At 54.3% G+C, this 16,992-nt stretch overlaps 1 pseudogene; it reads right to left on the bottom strand.

The window, feature by feature from the left end:
• The window catches only part of LOC130038922 (vacuolar protein sorting-associated protein 33A-like), a 90,228-nt pseudogene that overhangs the window by 46,933 nt on the left and 26,303 nt on the right, over positions 1–16,992 (bottom strand).

The following is a 16,992-nucleotide window of genomic DNA, read 5'->3' on the forward strand; positions in this document are numbered from 1 at the left end:
CTGGGCTCGATCTCCGTCAGCACAGGGACGTTAGCCGGCCAGGGTCACCCCTGGGCACAGCCAGGTATGGCCACCCCACCCCACCCCGCCCCCACACCACCCAAATATATATATATTTATATATATATATATATATATAACTAGTAAAAAAACTTAAACTAACTAAAGATTCAAAACTATCATACACTAAAGAACTGTTAGAGAAAAAAGCCGCCCGCACGCGGGCAGAAAGCCCAGAGACTCAGATTCACCTGTGTCACACTGCACTCGCAGCTTCAGTACTGAGCTCTGCCAAACAGGCTCGTGCCAGTCTCGTGGAGAGACTGAAAATGGCAGTTGGAGTCTAGAATGTTCTGAGGTAGAACTAGAATTCAGCAAGGAGGAGGGCATCATGGGCCATTCTTAAAGGGGCAGGCGCCACCCTTCGTGATGTCAGTGTCTGGCTGAGGCTCCGGAGGGCTGCCCTTGCAGACGTCAGCACTACATGGCCAACGAGCCTCTGGTCCCTGCGGGGCCCAGTTCTGGATCCCCGGGCCCTGTGAAAGTGGTTTCAGAAAACTTTTGACAAATGTTTGTCAGTTACAGATCTCCAACTGAGGTCATTCAGCATCCCCCGAGTGGGACCTGGACCCAGTGACCCAGACCAGGGCCCCCCTCAGGAGCCGGGCCAGGAAATCTGTGAGCCGGGGGGGGGGTCGGGGGGGGGGCAGAGCGACAGGGCAGAGGCCCTGAGCTCGACCCTGACAGCCCTGCTCTCTGTGACCCCAGTGCTGTGAGCAACACCGGCCGCACCGTGGCCAGAGAGTAGCCCATCCCACTAAGGCCGGAGAGCTGTACAGAGGAGTATGGCCTGGCCTGCTCCGGATGGGAGCACAAGCTGAATGAGTGCGGGTCCCCTCGAGGATGAGTGAGCGGGAACCGGGGAGTGGGGGGAGGTGGGGAGGGCGGAGTGACCTAACCTGGGGGCTGAGGACGGGACATCTGACAGTGCTCAGGGCTGACTCTGATCCAGTCATGGGAGCTCATCCTGGCAGGACCTGGGTGGGAAGGGACGTACAGGCTGGGGTGGGGTCAACCACAGTTAGGGCAGGCTCTTTGGCCCTGGGCTACCCTTCCGGGCAAGGATACGTATTTTCTTTCTTTCCTTTTGTTTTTTGGGACACTCGGCAGTGCTCAGGGTTACTCCTGGGTCTGCACTCGGGAATCACTCCTGGCGGTGCTCAGGGGACCTATGGGGTCAGCCATGCACCAGGCAAGCGCCAAGTCTTCATGTCAAGGTGCCCACGAAACACAGTGTGCAACAAGGGACTCTGCAGAGGACATCAGGGCCAGCAAACGCTACTTGGAAATCAATCAATTCTGAAAATAACACAAAAAGATGCAAAAGGAGGGTCTGGAGTGAGAGCACAGTGGGGAGGGATTTGCCTTGCTCACGGCTGACCAAGATTCGATCACCAGTCCTGAGCACTGCCAGGAGGAATTCCTGAGTGCCACGTCCGGCGCTGCGGGGCAGAGCCAGGGGAGGGCCGTCAGGGTGAAATCAGCACTCGAGTCACACAGGGTTCGTCATTTAGGAGATGGCATGAATGCCTGCGTTTATTCAGAGCATAAGTACAGACTTAAGTATGTTTCCACAGCCCACCCAAAAGAAGGAAAGGGGATGGGACGTGGGAAAGTGGATGGGACAATGAGCAGAGCCATGCACTGTTGGTCAGCCACCTGGTGACCCTTTCGGCATAATGCTATTGGTCAGAACGACCTGCTTTGATATAGCTTTGACATAACTGCAAAGATTGTGCTGTTCCTCATACACCATTTACAAATCATTTACGAGTGTGCATTTTCCCCAAACTGAAACCTCCTGTACTGGGAAGTTGCCCAGCTTTGAGCAGGACAAATGGGGAATGAAAAATCAAGCATTCTTTTACTTGGTCAGTAGGCAACACTGAGCATCACTGAGTGTGACCCAAAAAGCCAAAAAAAAAAAAAAGACAGAAAAAAACAGCGCAAAAGAAAATGTGTTTGAGCCTCACTGTCTCCCTGAGACTTGAGCACTCAATGCTGTGTGTGAGCCTAGTAGAGTCTCCGGCCTGAACAAGCCCCCACCCCCCCCCACCCCCATGCTCCTGTGTTTGGACCCTGACCCTAAATCCTGTGATGGGACCACGTGTGTCCATGACAAAGACGCTAGCAGGCTCACGCCCTGGAACGTCCCTGCTTCACACAGGCGTGGCACACGGGTCCTGGCCTGCTGGCTACCGGCAGTGATTCGGCAGGAAGCAGAAGTGTGAGCCTGAACGTGGGTCAAGTCCGTTCCTTCAGCTTGGAGGGGAGGAATGTACAAGAGGGGGTTTTGAGCACTGCCTCACAAGCAGGAGGTCCTGAATCCAAGCCCCCGGGGTCAACCGTGCACCTGGCACAAAGCCGGCACAAACCCGGCAGCTCTGCTGTCCCAGCACCACGCAGGAAGGGGGGTGACCCCAGGGGGAGGGCCACCGAGAGAGGAGGGGGACACCACAGAAAGGAGGAGTGAACACAGGGCAGGAGTTGAGGGCTGCAGGGCCGGGAGCACCGGGCAGAGAGCAGCCCTGGGGAGCAGGAGGACACGCGGGCGCCCTTGTCACTGGCCACTCGAGGCAGTCGCACAAGCCGTGTGCAGACCCACAAGGCTGACAGGACGCCAGGGACGGGGAAACCCCAGCAAGGATTTTTCTTTAAGTTTTGGGCCTTGGGGCCAGAAGTCTAGTACAGCGGGGAGGGAATTTGCCTTGCACACAACTGACCCGGGTTCAATCCCGGCATCCCATAGGGACCCCCGAGCACCTCCAGGAGTAAGTCCTGAGTGCAGAGCCAAGAGTGACCCCGGAGCACGTCCAGGTGTGACCCAAAAACAAAACTACAGCAGAGCAAGCCGAAAGGCACGGAAGCTCTGAGCCACGGAAACACCGAGGTTGGTGCCCACTCGCCCCCGCCCCCCGCCAGGTCAGGCCTGCCTGCGATCAAGGTGCCCGAGTGTCTCCAGACAGGATCTGCCTCAGCGGCTCGGTGCGTCATCTCAGCCTATCACCCAACTCGACTGGGATTGACTCTGGTTATCTCCTTGTCTAGTTATCTTGGGCATCTCAGGGGCCAGCCGCCAATCTCCGTCCTCCCACCTGGTCAGGGCGGGATCAGGTGTCAGCAGCTGGGCCCTGAACACCCCACCTGCCCGTCCAAACACAACGCGAGCCCAAAGGCCAGGCTCGCCCCCAACTCGTAGGACACGACCAAGCTAGGGGACGAGCACTGGGCCCGAGGATGGGTCCCAGAGATCCCCAAATCTCCCTTGATCGACGGCCTGGCCCAGCAATCTACATCAACCACCGGGCCCAAGCTCTTTTCTTTCCTTCTGCTTGCTGAGCGAAACTTGGAGGGGAGGAACTCCAAACTTTTTTTTTTTTTTTTGCTTTTTGGGTCACACCTGGTGATGCACAAGGGTTATTCCTGGCTCTGCACTCAGGAGTTACTCCTGGCATTGCTCAGGGGACCATATGGATGCTGGGACTCGAACCCGGGTTGGCCACGTGAAAGGCAAACGCCCTACCCGCTGTGCTATCTCTCCAGCCCCAGAACTCCGAACCTTATATAGAAAACAATGTATTTCACAATGCCATTTCAGCCATTCTGATTGTTGGGGGGTAAATTCTAAGCAATCATGGTGCATCTTTTGTCGAAATAATGAATGTAATCAATGTAGAGAAGAGTTAGTTAGAAATCATTTGCCTCATAGGCATTGGGTGGGTGGGAGGTGGGGTATATTGGGGTTCTTGGTGGTGAAAAATGAGTACTGGTGAAGGGTGAAGAAGACGGTGTTTGGTCATTGTATGACCGAGACTTAAATCTGAAAGCTTTGTAACTTTTCCCACAGTGATTCAATAAATAAATATAAGAAGAAAAAAAAAGAGAGAAAGAAAGAAAGAAAGAAAATTATGGGAAAAAATGTAAGGTGGAGTTCATGCCCAATTCAATCGGCTAATCAGTGGCTGAATAAATAGCAGTACTCCTACATAAAAACACAAACCATGAAACAAAAATCACTGTACCTGTGAGGCGAGTGCATCAGCAGCCTGATGGCGCCTCCACACTTCCAGATACCCCAAAATTGCTGTTGTGCCTTTGGCCAGACCCCAAAAACTTGGGGCAAAGGTTACCAAGAAAGTAAATGGCCAAAAGTTAGGTATGTGGGAAACACACCCACAAATCACCTCTGGCTCAGCTAGATCATTGGAGGCATGGCCTCTCTGGGTCCTGATTGAACTGCTTAATGACCTTGATCCCAGAGACTCAGAAAAAATCTCGAAACCCAGTGGCTTTTGGCAGAAATGCGTCTGGTCCCTGCAGTGCTGGGCCCACGGTTTCATGCCTTGGCCTGTTCCCTCTGGTGGCCCAGTGGCCGCCATCCTCCAGAGGCCACTGGACAGTCAGGCTTGGGACCTCAGTAACAAAACTTGTTGGGCCTCACAGGATGGGGGTGGAGCCAGTCCTGTCCTCCCCGTCCCCAAGAGACCCCAAGTCATTGCCCACGAACGGCCTTTCTGGCTCCTGATCAAGCTGCTTAACGACCATCATCCCAGAGACTCAGGAGCAATTCTCGGGAACCCAACAGGTTTTGACAGAAATCCCTCCAGATTTAAGTGTTCAAATGTCAGAATTTCAAAATCGTGCGGCCAGTACTGCAGACACGAAACATCATATGTTATTCATAACCAGCAATAGAAAACAAATTGTCTACTGTTGCCTTTTCAGCAGATCTGAGTGTTGGGGCAAAATCTCAAATAATAATGGTGGGTCTGGTGTCAAAATATTGAATGTGATCAAAGTAGAGAGAGAGTAATGTGGAAATCATCTGCCCCACTGGTAGGGGGAGGGTGTGGGATGGGGATATACTGGGGTTGTTGGGGGTGGAGAATGGGCACTGGTGAAGGTACGGGTGTTTCATTGTATGACCGAGACTTAGACCTGAAAGCTTTGTAACTGCTCTCACGGTGATTCAATAAATAAAATCATAAAAAGTGAAAAAAAAAGTAAGGTGGAGTTCATGCACAGTTCAATCAGCTAATCAGTGGCTGGATAAATAGCAGTACTCCTACATAAAAGAGAGAGAGAGAGAGAGAGAGAGAGAGAGAGAGAGAGAGAGAGAGAGAGAGAGATCCAGAAAAATGCGGCAAATCTGTACCCCAAGCACACTTCTCCCCAAACGATCCGTTTTCCCCCACCCGAGATAAAGCCGACACGCTATGGGTCACATCCTCCTGCCACTGACCCCCAAAACCCGATGCTCCCTCCTCCCACCCTAGGGACTGATGGCACAAACTCCATCTTTGTGTCACGCCATACATGACACATTTGTCACTAGCACCTGATGACTCATTTCAGAACCTCAACAGAAGCCACAAAGATGGGGAGCACTGTTCAGGGAGCACCATGCAGGGGCTTCTCAGACCTTCCCTCTACCTCTGTCCCCCGCCTGTTCTGGGGAAGATGTATAGACATGGCCGGGGGTTGAGAACAGAGGAACCAAGCTGGGAGGAAGCGGGTGCTTGTGCTTTGTTTTCTCTGGTGGCCTCTAACTACGGTTCCTCTTAAGAGACAAAGAAGGCCACAAATAAGCAAACACTCTGACCTCAGTTACCACCCAACTCTGATTGAACGCCAAGATCTGCTCTAAATGAACTTTGAAAGGGCAAGCTAAATATCTTTCAGGGAAGCAAATAACCTTAGGGGATTATCTGCTCTGGTACTAAAAATGGGGGGGAAAAAGTCTGTTTTGTATCTCTTGAAAATGTCAGCTTGACTCAAAGGCAGTTCTATTTCATCCCGCGGTACAAATGCTTCCTCCCAGCTAGAGCTTTGGCTCACGTCTGTCCAGCATTTTCTGGACAGGGAAACACCAGCCCTGGGAGCTGTGGCGTGATGGGCAGCACCACACACCGATCTATGAGGAAGTTACATAAATATCAGTCTTTCGTTCCAAACAAAATGTCAGGAGCTGCAGACACAGTTCAAGACTATATGTAGCCTGAAGGCACAGGACATATGCAAACGGCACCTACTCAATGTCATCAGCCATCCCAGTCACCCACCTCACGCTGGCATTCAACTTCAAAATATCCAGATAGAGGAAATTGTCACATGTAAGGGGGAAAAATCAGAGTTAGCAAGAGCTCGTAGAGAAGAGCAAGCCGGCAAACAGGACTGAGAGAAGGTGACCGGAGGTGAGGCGGGTCTCTGGCCTAACCCAGGTCCTAGCCCCAGCTGCCCTGCAGAACCTGCCAGGGGCGACCTCACATGCCTTGGAAGACTCACAGGCACCCCACATGCTATAGAATCCCCCCAACGCCCACAGTCGCTCAGTTCTGACTCACACCCACCCTTCCATGCAAAAGACCCGAAGGAACAAGAATCCCAGGCCGAAGCTTCTAGTATTGGGGCTGGAACGATAGTACAGCAGTGAGGGCATTTGCCTTGCATGCAGCCAACGTGGGTTCGAATCCCAGCACCCCACATGGTCCCCTGAGCACCGCCAGGAGTAAATCCTGAGTGCAGAGCCAGGAGTAACCCCTGTGCATCACCGGGTGAAAAAATTAACAATAAAAATATAACACCGTGGAGATGTGCAGACTGGGGGCGGGGTGCAGAGGGAGACCTCCCAAAGAGTGGCCCAGACTGAGCATAACATCCCCAAAGATTCCGTAGGATGGGTCCGCCAGGTCTGGGGTGCAGCCTCACACTTGAGTCTAAGCCACCCTGGTCAGGATGTCCAAAGAGTCCTCAGAAAAGGACCAGAAACTCTGCATTGGAGCAGAGTAGAGAGGATGATTCAGGGGAAGGAGAGCATTAGGGGGCATCTTTCGAACTGCTCAAGGGCCCAGGTGACTGTTCAGAGCGGGAACTGTGTCTGCCTGCGGACAGCTAAGCCGGCTCCTGCCCAGCCCTGCCCAGCCCCGAGCACCCAAACAAAACATTCATTTTGAAAAACGGCGTATTACTACAGAGACGCCTCTAACAACTCCCACCCGGCGAGGCTCAGGGGATACCCCTGGCTCAGCACTCAGGAATTATTCTGGTGGTGCTTCGGGGACCATATGTGATGCCGGGGATTGAACCTGGGTCAGCTGCGTACAAGGCAAATGCCCTCCGAATGTATATAGCTCCAGCCCTTGCAATTCCTCTTTAAAAGCCCCTAGGGTCATAACTGGTGGTGTGTGGGTCCCTCCTGTCCTGAACCCGGGGCTCCCCAGGTGATGCTGGGCCTCTAGCCTTCTAAGCTATCTCCACACCACCCAGAAATCTGTAAGTAAAGTGAAAAAAGTAAAGGCCCTCCCGTTGTTCGTCCATTTGCTCGAGCGGGCCCAGTAACGTCTCCATTGGAGACTTTGTTGTTACTTAGTTTGGCATATCGAATACGTCACGGGGAGCTTGCCAGGCTCTGCCGGGCGGGCGAGATACGCTTGGTAGCTTGCCGGGCTCTCTGAGAGGGGTGGAGGAATCGAACTCGGGTTGGCCATGTTGGCTGCGTGCAACGCAAACGCCCGTCCACTGTAATATCGCTCCAGCCATAATTCCGTATTATAAAAAATTTGTTTACGTTAACCACAGGGGCCGATGGCACAGCGAGGCCCGGGTTCTTTCTCTTAAGGTGCTGCTGAGACCAACATGCTGAGGGGAAAGGGTGCCCGGAAATCTGGTGATGCACCTGCGTTCTAGAAAGGTCGTGTCTTGAGACCAGCAGCAGCAGTACCACAAATCAACGCACACACCCAGGAAAGCAGGGAAACGCGGTCACATCTCAAACACACCTGCACAAGCTTCCAATGGCAGAGGGCACAGAGGGCACAGACAGGCACCGGAAGCGTTGGGGAAGTGCACGGGTTCAGGCTGACTCCCTGGCTTGGCACTGGGGGTGACACTTGGCGGGCTTGGGGGACCATATGGGGTGCTTGGGAACGAACCCGGGTCTGCCAGGGGCAAGGCAAGTGCCCTACCCACCTTACTATCTCTCTGGCCCTGGTACGCTGTTTTTAGAAGATATTATCAAGCCGATGTGTTTCCCCCTTGCATCTTCCCCTTCATTCCAGTATTTATTTTCCCTTTCCCTCCCTTTCTCGCTGAGGCTGAGGGTCGCACACTCTAGATGGCGGTTACCCACTTGGGGGGTGGGGGGTCTCACTCGGCCTGCCAGAACTCCAGCCATGCCCAATTTTCCCTATTTCCAGTGAAGAATATGCCATAGGAAAAACATCTGGTTGAAAACTCACATAAATCAATGCTTTTGGGTCTACAGATACTCTTAAGGGACTAAGCATGGAGAAACCTCACCGCACAGAAGATAGAGCCAGAGTTCTGGCCTGGGCGCCCCTAAGAGCCAAGCTGACACTTCGAATGAGAAAGTTTTCAGAAGTGCTCCCTGTCATAAAGATAGTAAACAAAACATATAAAATCATATTTGTAAACAAAAATCCACCTTTCAGAAAAAGACAACATTTAAAAAAGAAAATGTCCCGGGGACCCGACAGATAGTTCAGTGCGAAGGTGCTTCCCAGGCATCAAAGAGTCAAATATGGACCCCTGGGGACCACCAAGAGCAATCCCTGAGCATCACCAGGTGAAGCCCCAAGCAAAAACCAAAGCAAAGCAAACAAATAAATATGTGCTGAAAATAACCAGTAGGAAACAGGCTGGGACGGGCGTGTGGGAGAAACAGAATTTCCCGCACACCCTGCACCCAGCCCTGAGGTCACACTGCAGAACCTCAAGAGTTTGAATGAAAAATGTAAGCAATTTTATTTCTAAAAATGAGAATGTAAGATGAAAGTCTTCAGGTCTTGCCAAGACTCAATCAAGGGGAAAGGCGGGTCACGAAAACAAAATCACTCACAAACCTACGTTTCTTCTGCAGGCACCTGGGCAGCGGCTGCCACTCCTCGAAGTGGGGACCCGGGAGGATGTGCAGAAATTCCTCGATTCTGCGCCAACCAGGCCGGGAGAGCAGCTGGGCCAGCCGCATGCTGAGGGAGGCATAGCCGAGATGTCCGTGGGGTTCTGTGGAGGATTCGAGAGCGACACCTGGAGTCAACCAACTCCTCTCTGCCCAATGGGCCATGGGATCTCTTTTTGTTTGTTTGTTTCGGCGGAGGCCATACCCTGCGGTGCTCAGGGCTCCCTCCTGGTGCTGCACTCAGGGATCACAACCTGGGTTGGCCGCATTAAAGGCAAACGTCCTCCACGCTGCCATCCTGGATTTGACTTTGGGGAGGAACACAGTGTGCTCCAGCCTACCCCGCTCAGCCCTGCCATCTCCACCCTCTACCCAATTTCCCAATCTCTCTCTTCTCTCCTTCTCTCTCTCTCTCTCTCTCCCCCACCCCCGCCCCTACAGCTTTATGGATCAGACCTGGTGGTGCAGAGCTGACGCATGGCTCTGCCCTCTTTCTTCTGGCCTGGCACTCAGGAATCACTGCTGGCATGCACCGGGACCACATGGAAGGCTGGGGAGTGAGTCCAGGTCAGCTGCATGCAAGGTAAGCGCCTTACCTGCTGTGCTATCACTCCGGCTCCCCCAACTTAATTTTTAGTGTGAGAAATGGACACAAAACGAATTAGGCTATAACCAGATCCCACAGCCACAGGAAAATAGAAAAGGCAGGTTGGTGGGTCCAGGTACTGCGACAGCCACATCCTGCAGCACTGGGAGACCATGTGGACGGGAGGGAGCCCAGGGCCCACGCAGGCCACACCTGACACTGCATGGTTCCTGCCACAGATGTGGAGCTCAGCAAACTGTGCCTTGAAGCCACAAAAGCTAACGCTCGTATAGCCTGAGACTTCAACAATAGCAAATCAAGTGTAAAACGTTTACTGGGTCCAAGCTATACAGTGTGGGAGGCGCTTGCTCAGTGCCCGGCCTCCCCACAGAACCCCGAGGCCTGCCAGGAGCCAGCCCTGAGCACTGGCAGCGGGAAGGGAGGGAACTGGACACCATGGCGAGCTCGGAGCTGGAACAGTGAATGCCTGACACTTCTTATCCATAGTTTTATAAGTCACGGTGAGGAAATAAAAAATTGAGGAACAAAACCCAACTGAGACAAAAGCAACTTCAGAAATACAACAACCATGGGGTCAGAGTGACAGAACAGTGTCGAGGCGCTTGCCTTGCATGCGGCCAGCCTGGGTTCGATCCCCAGCATCCCATGTGGTTGCCTCAGCCCACCAGAAGTGATCCCTGAGCGCAGAGCCAGGAGTTAGCCCTGAGCACCTCTGGGTGTGCCTCCCCTCAAAAAACAAACAAAAAAAAACCCAAAGAAATACAAATACTGATATTGTGGAGATAACTCCTAAAAAAGATGAAATCAGGAAATCAGCCTTCAAGGGAAAAAGTGATTTTTAAAAACTTCCCCCAGAGTTAAAACATTCAGCTTCTATCATTTTACTGATTCAGGTTTCAAAAGTGAGCTGAACCCAAAATAAATGAGCAGCAGGAGGGCGCGAGGTGCTAACGAAGCTGGGGGCCGGGGACTGTGCTCTCATTATCACACGCCTTCCCAGCCTGCTCCGGCTGAACCCGGATTCCGTAGATGCAGGAGCTAGTGGAGATGCCGCCACCGCCAGCAGCTGGGAGGAAGGAGGGAGGGACAGGGAATGCAGATGATGACTGGCAAAGGACCTGACACCAGGAGAGGGCATGGCACCACCTTTCCCCGGGCGCCCACAGCCCGCCTGCCGCCTGGCGCCAGGCCCCAGTCACCTCAAAGGTGTCCAAGATCACCTTGGCCTTCTTGCTGAGCACGGCGCCCACGGCGTTGAAGTTGCGGTCTTGGATCTCAGCGTAGAGCTCCTCGGCTGAGTTCAGCGGCAGCTTCTTGGACTCTGTGGGCAGGTCCTGCCCGTCACCCTGCCTCTTCAGGGCGAATTTCTCGGGTGGCAGCTTTACATGACCTGCACGGGAGGGGACACCCAAGTGAGACTCCAGAGACTTCCTGTCAGGGGAGAGCACTGGGCTTTGAGTCACTAGATGCGCACGAGCGTAGGACGCTCACGCTTTCCACTCACGGCTTCCCTGGCCTGGCCCGCGGGACACCTCCTGCCACTGCCAGCCCGAACTGAACTCAGGATGGGGCCACCCGAGGAAACATGCCCCAGGGCGGCCTAACTGCAGGTCTGTCCTGCTGGCGCGTGCAAGTGCATGCCGTCTATACCGCCATTTCAACAAGCCAAGAGGAGCCCAGGATGGGGCTGGAGTGATAGCACAGCAGGGAAGGTGATTGCCTTGCACGGGGCAGACCCAGGTTCGAGTCCCAGCATCCCATATGGCCCCCTGAGCACCGCCAGGAGTAACTCCTGAGTGCAGCACCAGGAGTAACCCCTGTGCATTGCCAAGTGTGACCCCTGTCACTGTCCTCCCAATGTTCATAGATTTTGCTCAAGCGGGCCCAGTAACGTCTCCATTTTGAGACTTGTTACTGTGTTTGCCATATAGAACACGTCACGGGTAGCTTGCCAGACTTTGCCATGCAGGCAAGATACTCTCCGAAAAAGAAAAAGAAAAGTCAAAAGAAAAAGAAAAACAAAATCAAAAACAAGATCCCAGGAATCATTTCAGCATGGAAGTTTGCTTAAGGCCGGAGACAGCTCCAACGGCTTCTTTCCTTTCTGTTTCCTTTCTCTGATTTTGGGGCCAAACCTGTCAGTGCTCAAGGCTTATTCCTGGCTCTGTGCTCTGGGCTAATTCTTGGCAGTGACTGGGGGAACCATATGCGGTCCTGGGGACCAAACTCACCCTAACTGCTGCACTGCCTCTAGCTCCAAGTTGGTTCCTTTCAAAAAATCATCTCCTCCACTTTCAACACAAATCCCGACGTGTCTACACACAATCAGCTCCACTGCTGTGGGTCCAGAGAGACGGGTCATCGGGGGCAGCACACGCTCAAGTCCAGCTGTCTGTTCCTCTGAGCACTGCCCCGTGAGGGCCCTGAGCACTGTGGGGTTGGTGCTGAGAATCATAAAGCAACAAGAAGAACTCCTGCCTCAGAGAATGTGGGGAGAGAAAGTGACCGACGGAAGAAAAAGACTTCTCGGATGCTTTCCAAATCCTAAGCCCCTCGGAACAGCCCGGGCACCAGCATCTGGAGACAGCACGCCACGGTGGCCGCGGGACCCGGGGCCTGAGCACATGCTGAGATACACGAGGTCGGCCAGACCTCGCATTCCAGCTCAAAGCAGAGGGGCAGCCGCTGGCCCAGGCAGCCTGCACGCAGCTCCTGCACGGGCCTGCCATCGCCCTCGGTCCAGCCACGGGCGCAGAGCTGGGGGGTTATGGGGAAGCCCAATTTCTCCTTGTTTTTCAGATTTCTCATAATTTTTTCTTTTTTGGGGGGGTCACACCCAGCAATGCACAGGAGTCACTAGTGGTTCTGCACTCAGGAATTACTCCTGATGGTGCTCAGGGGACACTATGGGATGCTGGGAATCGAACCCGGGCTGAGCCGCGTGCAAGGAAAATGCCCTACCCGCTGTACTATCACTCCAGCCCTCTCCCTTAATTAAATGTTTCATCAGAAGTAAGTGTGTGATGTGAAGAGACTGTGAGCTCCCAAAACGCCTTCCCCCCGGAGGCACCCCACAAGTCCCATCTCTCACATCTCTGCACCAGCCACCCCAGCACCTCTGCCAGATCCCTCGAGGGACTTGCAGAAGCACCAGGAGGTGGGGACCCCTCGCACGGGGTGCTCCCGTGCCAGTGAAAGCTCGGAGCCTGAGTCTGGGGAGGGACTGTCTGTGTGGCATCACCCCCAGCCGCTGCCAGGCACAAGCCCGGTGGCCCCAGGGCCACGGACTGGCCCCACAGAGCAGAAAATCACCGAGATCAGCCCCACAGTCCCTTGGGCACTGCTTACGACTGTCCCCACAAAAGGAAGCAACTTAAGAAGTTATCCTTTGGAACAACTGGTAAAAAAAAAAACCGGCAACACCCCCATAATCATGAAAGAGCAGGAAAACGCTTTGTTGTGTGGAAATGCCTCCATGTGTGGTCCTGTTCTGCTTCCGTGGCCGCTGTCACTGAGCCACGCATTCACCACTGCAGTGACATACAGACTAACACACACGAACACACACACACACACACACACACACACACACACGCCATCACAATCCACTCTGCGATAACCAGCTTGGCACACTGGACAGACAGCACTGTCTGGACTCGGCCAGCACTCAGCAGCTGCAGGGCTCTGTGTCCCCAGAGAGACCCCATGCAGTTAGCTGCATCCCCGTCCTTCCAGACCGGGGCTCTATCCCTAGGGCTGTTTCCCCAGCCCCCGGCCAGGGCCACTCCTGAAGTCGCAGGAGTTACCCCTCTTGCGGCCTAAGGCTCCCTGTTCTGAAGAAAAGACACAATCAGACTGTGGGAAACTTCTCAGACTGTATCCCAGCAGGAGCTACTCCCGACTCAGTGCTCACTGGATGAGGCAGGAGCGTGGATGGAACTGAGTGCTGGCTGTGCGCCTGGCACTAGCCCTGTGAGCTTTCCTAGCCCCCACTCAGATCTGAAATGCTACAGAATCTAACACCCGGGGCCAAAGTCCCCTGACCTCAGACCCAGGCACCCCTCAGAAACGCTCTATTCCTCACGCCTCCCTGGGCGGCCTGAGTAGCGGGGCTGCACACCGCATGGCCCTCTGCACAAGGCCTTCGCCTCAGTTTCCCCGATGGTGTCCTGGCTCGAGCTCGCTTTAACCTTGGGCTGAAAGTCAGTGCCTGACATTTTCAAGTATTCTGACTTATACACAAATGCCACACCTTTAAAAACAGACACTTTTGAGATTGATTTTGCTCAGCTAACCTATTAGTAAATGATGTCGCTTCACTTACTGTTCTGGAGCCATAAATTTCATCAACGAGTCCTTCGTATGTCAGCTGAGTCGCAAGGGGCGTTAATGAATCCACATTTCAATCAAGCAACAAGAGGTTATCAAAAACAGGAAATATTGAATTCTGACTTTCTGTAAACTCTCTCCTCATCCTCATCATCATATTGGCCACTTGCTGGGAACAAAGTACAGAGTCAGGGAGAGCCTTTTTAGCAATGGGCGGATTTTAAAATGAAGGTAAAAAGACCCCGGCAATTCAAAATTTAAAAATAAAGCGGAAAAAATGGAACAATAAAATAAAACAAGATAGGCCCGAGACAGTATGGTGGGTAGGATGCTTGCCTTGCAGGTGGCTGACACAGGTTCAATTCCTGGCACCACATACGATCCCTCAAACCCTGCCAGGAGTGAGCCCCGAGCACTGCAGGGTATGGAGAGGGCGGGAGGAGGGAGAGGGCGCGAGAGGGAGGGAGAGTAGGGATGGAAAAGAAAAGATAAAGAACAGAAAAGAGAAAAGGAAAGAGGGCTGGGAGACAGCAGAGGGGCCAGGGGTCATGCCTTGCATGCAGACAGACTCATTGTGGTGGCCCGAGCACAGAGCCAAGAGCACTGCGAGGTGGAGCCCCAAACCCCACCCGCAGGAGAGAGGCCTCTCTCCCCGCCCCGGCTCACCCTGGCGCACTCGCCCTTGCCGAAGATCTAGGGGATGGTCCCGTACAGGCCAGCAGCTTCATCAGGCCCTTGGTCGCGTGGTACAGGCCCGTCTGGTCGCTGTCCAGGCAGCACTCCTGTGGGAGAGGGCCAGGCACGTGGGCACAGGCTCTGTGAGTCAGCACCGAGGCCTCAAGGCAGCATCTCTACTGGGGGCAAGCATTGCTGGGCGGGCGAGGAAAGGCTGGCCTCCGCCTGCCCGCGTGACCACACAGCAGAACACTCTGGGCTTGTTGAAGGGCAGGCAGCCTCTCCCACATACAGCAGCGAGTGTCACAGGGGACAGCAGGAGGGCAGCCACGGTCTCGGAGAAGGGCCACAAGGTCCATTTAACACACAGACAGAAAGAAACTTCTTTGGCCCAGAAAGAGCAAAAGCACGCACGCACACACCCCCCAGCCGGGTGGTTCAGCAGGGCTGACAGAGCACACACACATGGTCCCCAGCGGGGCCTCAAGATCTCTCCTGTGCCTCAATCCCTTCATCCAGCAAGTGCAGAGAGCAGAGGAGGGAAATCACGCAACGCGCTTCACCTGCACTCCACCTGATGGGGCGGCACTGCTGGTGCCCATCGCAGGACTCTCTTTTTATCTTTTTTCTTTTTGGGTCACACCCGGCAATGCACTGGGGTTACTCCTGGCTCATGCACTCAGGAACTACTCCTAGTGGTGCTCGGGGGACCATATGGGATGCTGGGAATCGAACCCGTGTCGGCCGCATGCAAGGCAAACGCCCTACCTGCTGTGCTATTGCTCCAGCCCCTCATCGTGGAATCTTTGACCCTGTCTAAGGCAGCAGCCAACAGGCTTGCACCGCAGAGGCGTGAGGACGAGGGGTGCAGACTGAGGGCGGGGTAGAGAGGGAGACCTCCCAGAGAGCCTGGCCCAGATTGAGCATAACATCCCCAAAGATCATGTAGGATGTCTCTGCCAAGTCTGGGGTGCAGCCTCACACTTCATTCCAAAACATCCTGGTCGGGATGTCCAAAGAGTCCTCAGAAAAGGACCAGAAACTCCGCATTGGAGCAGAGCAGAGAGAAAGATTCAGTGGAAGGAAAGCACTAGGGGGCCTCTTTCAAACTGCTCAGGGGCACAGGTGACTGTTCAGAGTGGGAACTGTGTCTGCCTGCGGACAGCTAAGCCGGCTCCTGCCTGGTCCTGCCCAGCCCCGAGCACCCAAACAAAACATTCATTTTGAAAAACGGCGTATTGCTACAGAGACACCTCTAACAACTCCCACCCGGTGAGGCTCAGAGGATACCCCTGGCTCTGCACTCAGGAATTATTCTGGTGGTGCTTCGGGGACCATATGGGATGCCGGGGATTGAACCTGGGTCAGCTGTGTGCAAGGCAAATGCCCTCCGAATGTATATAGCTCCAGCCCTTGCAATTCCTCTTTAACAGCCACTAGGGTCATAACTGGTGGTGTGTGGGTCCCTCCTGTCCTGAACTCGGGGCTGCCCAGGTGATGCGGGCTCGGGGGCCGTCGTGGCTCAGGACGGGAGAGAAGGCGTGAATGCAGCATCCACGGGCGGATGTGGGGCCCATGGCAAGGACCTGTCTTGGGTCTGTCTGTTGGGATGGCCTTGCCCCGCCCACGCAGGGCCAGGAGCAACCCTGGGTGTGAACGAGACAGCTCCTATCCTCAGCTGGGGTGACCAAGACGCTTCCTCAACGCTTCCGCACTGCTGACTGGGAAAAGGAGCAGAGGGGCCGCTCCCAGACCTGCAATGGCTCGTATGGAAGGCAACCCATAGTCCTGTCACCACACAGGGGCAGGCAGGCCCGTACCCTATTACTACACAGGGGCATGCAGGCCTGTGTCCTGTCACCAAACAAGGCCATGCAAGCCCCTCCCTGCTTCATGACTGGGGTGGGGAGAGACCATCGGGGAGCCCAGGAAAGTTCTGGATTCCACAGGATGAAGCCCAGAGACGTGAGCAAACCCACAGGGAGCTGGGTGACAGCAGCCCAGAACCAAAGCGAGCCCCAGGTTCTTTCTCTTAAGGTGCTGCTGAGACCAACATGCCGAGGGGAAATGGTGCCTGGAAATCTGGTGATGCACCTGCGTTCTCGAAAGGTCGTGTCTTGAGACCAGCAGCAGCAGTACCACAAATCAACTCACATGCCCAAGGACTGCAGGGAAACGCAGTCGCGTCTCAAACACACCTGCACAAGCTTCCAATGATAGAGGGCGCAGAGGGCGCAGACAGGCACTGGGAGCTTTGGGGCCGTGCACGGGTTCCGGCTGACTCCCTGGCTTGGCACTCGGGGTCACACCTGGCGGGGCTTGGGGGACCGTTTGGGGTTCCAGGGAACAAACCCGGGTCTGCAAGGGACAAGGCAAGTGCCCTACCCACATTACTATCTCTCTG

This window comes from Sorex fumeus, unplaced genomic scaffold (assembly GCF_029834395.1).
Source record: "Sorex fumeus unplaced genomic scaffold, SorFum_2.1 ptg000081l, whole genome shotgun sequence".
Lineage (NCBI taxonomy): Eukaryota > Metazoa > Chordata > Mammalia > Eulipotyphla > Soricidae > Sorex > Sorex fumeus.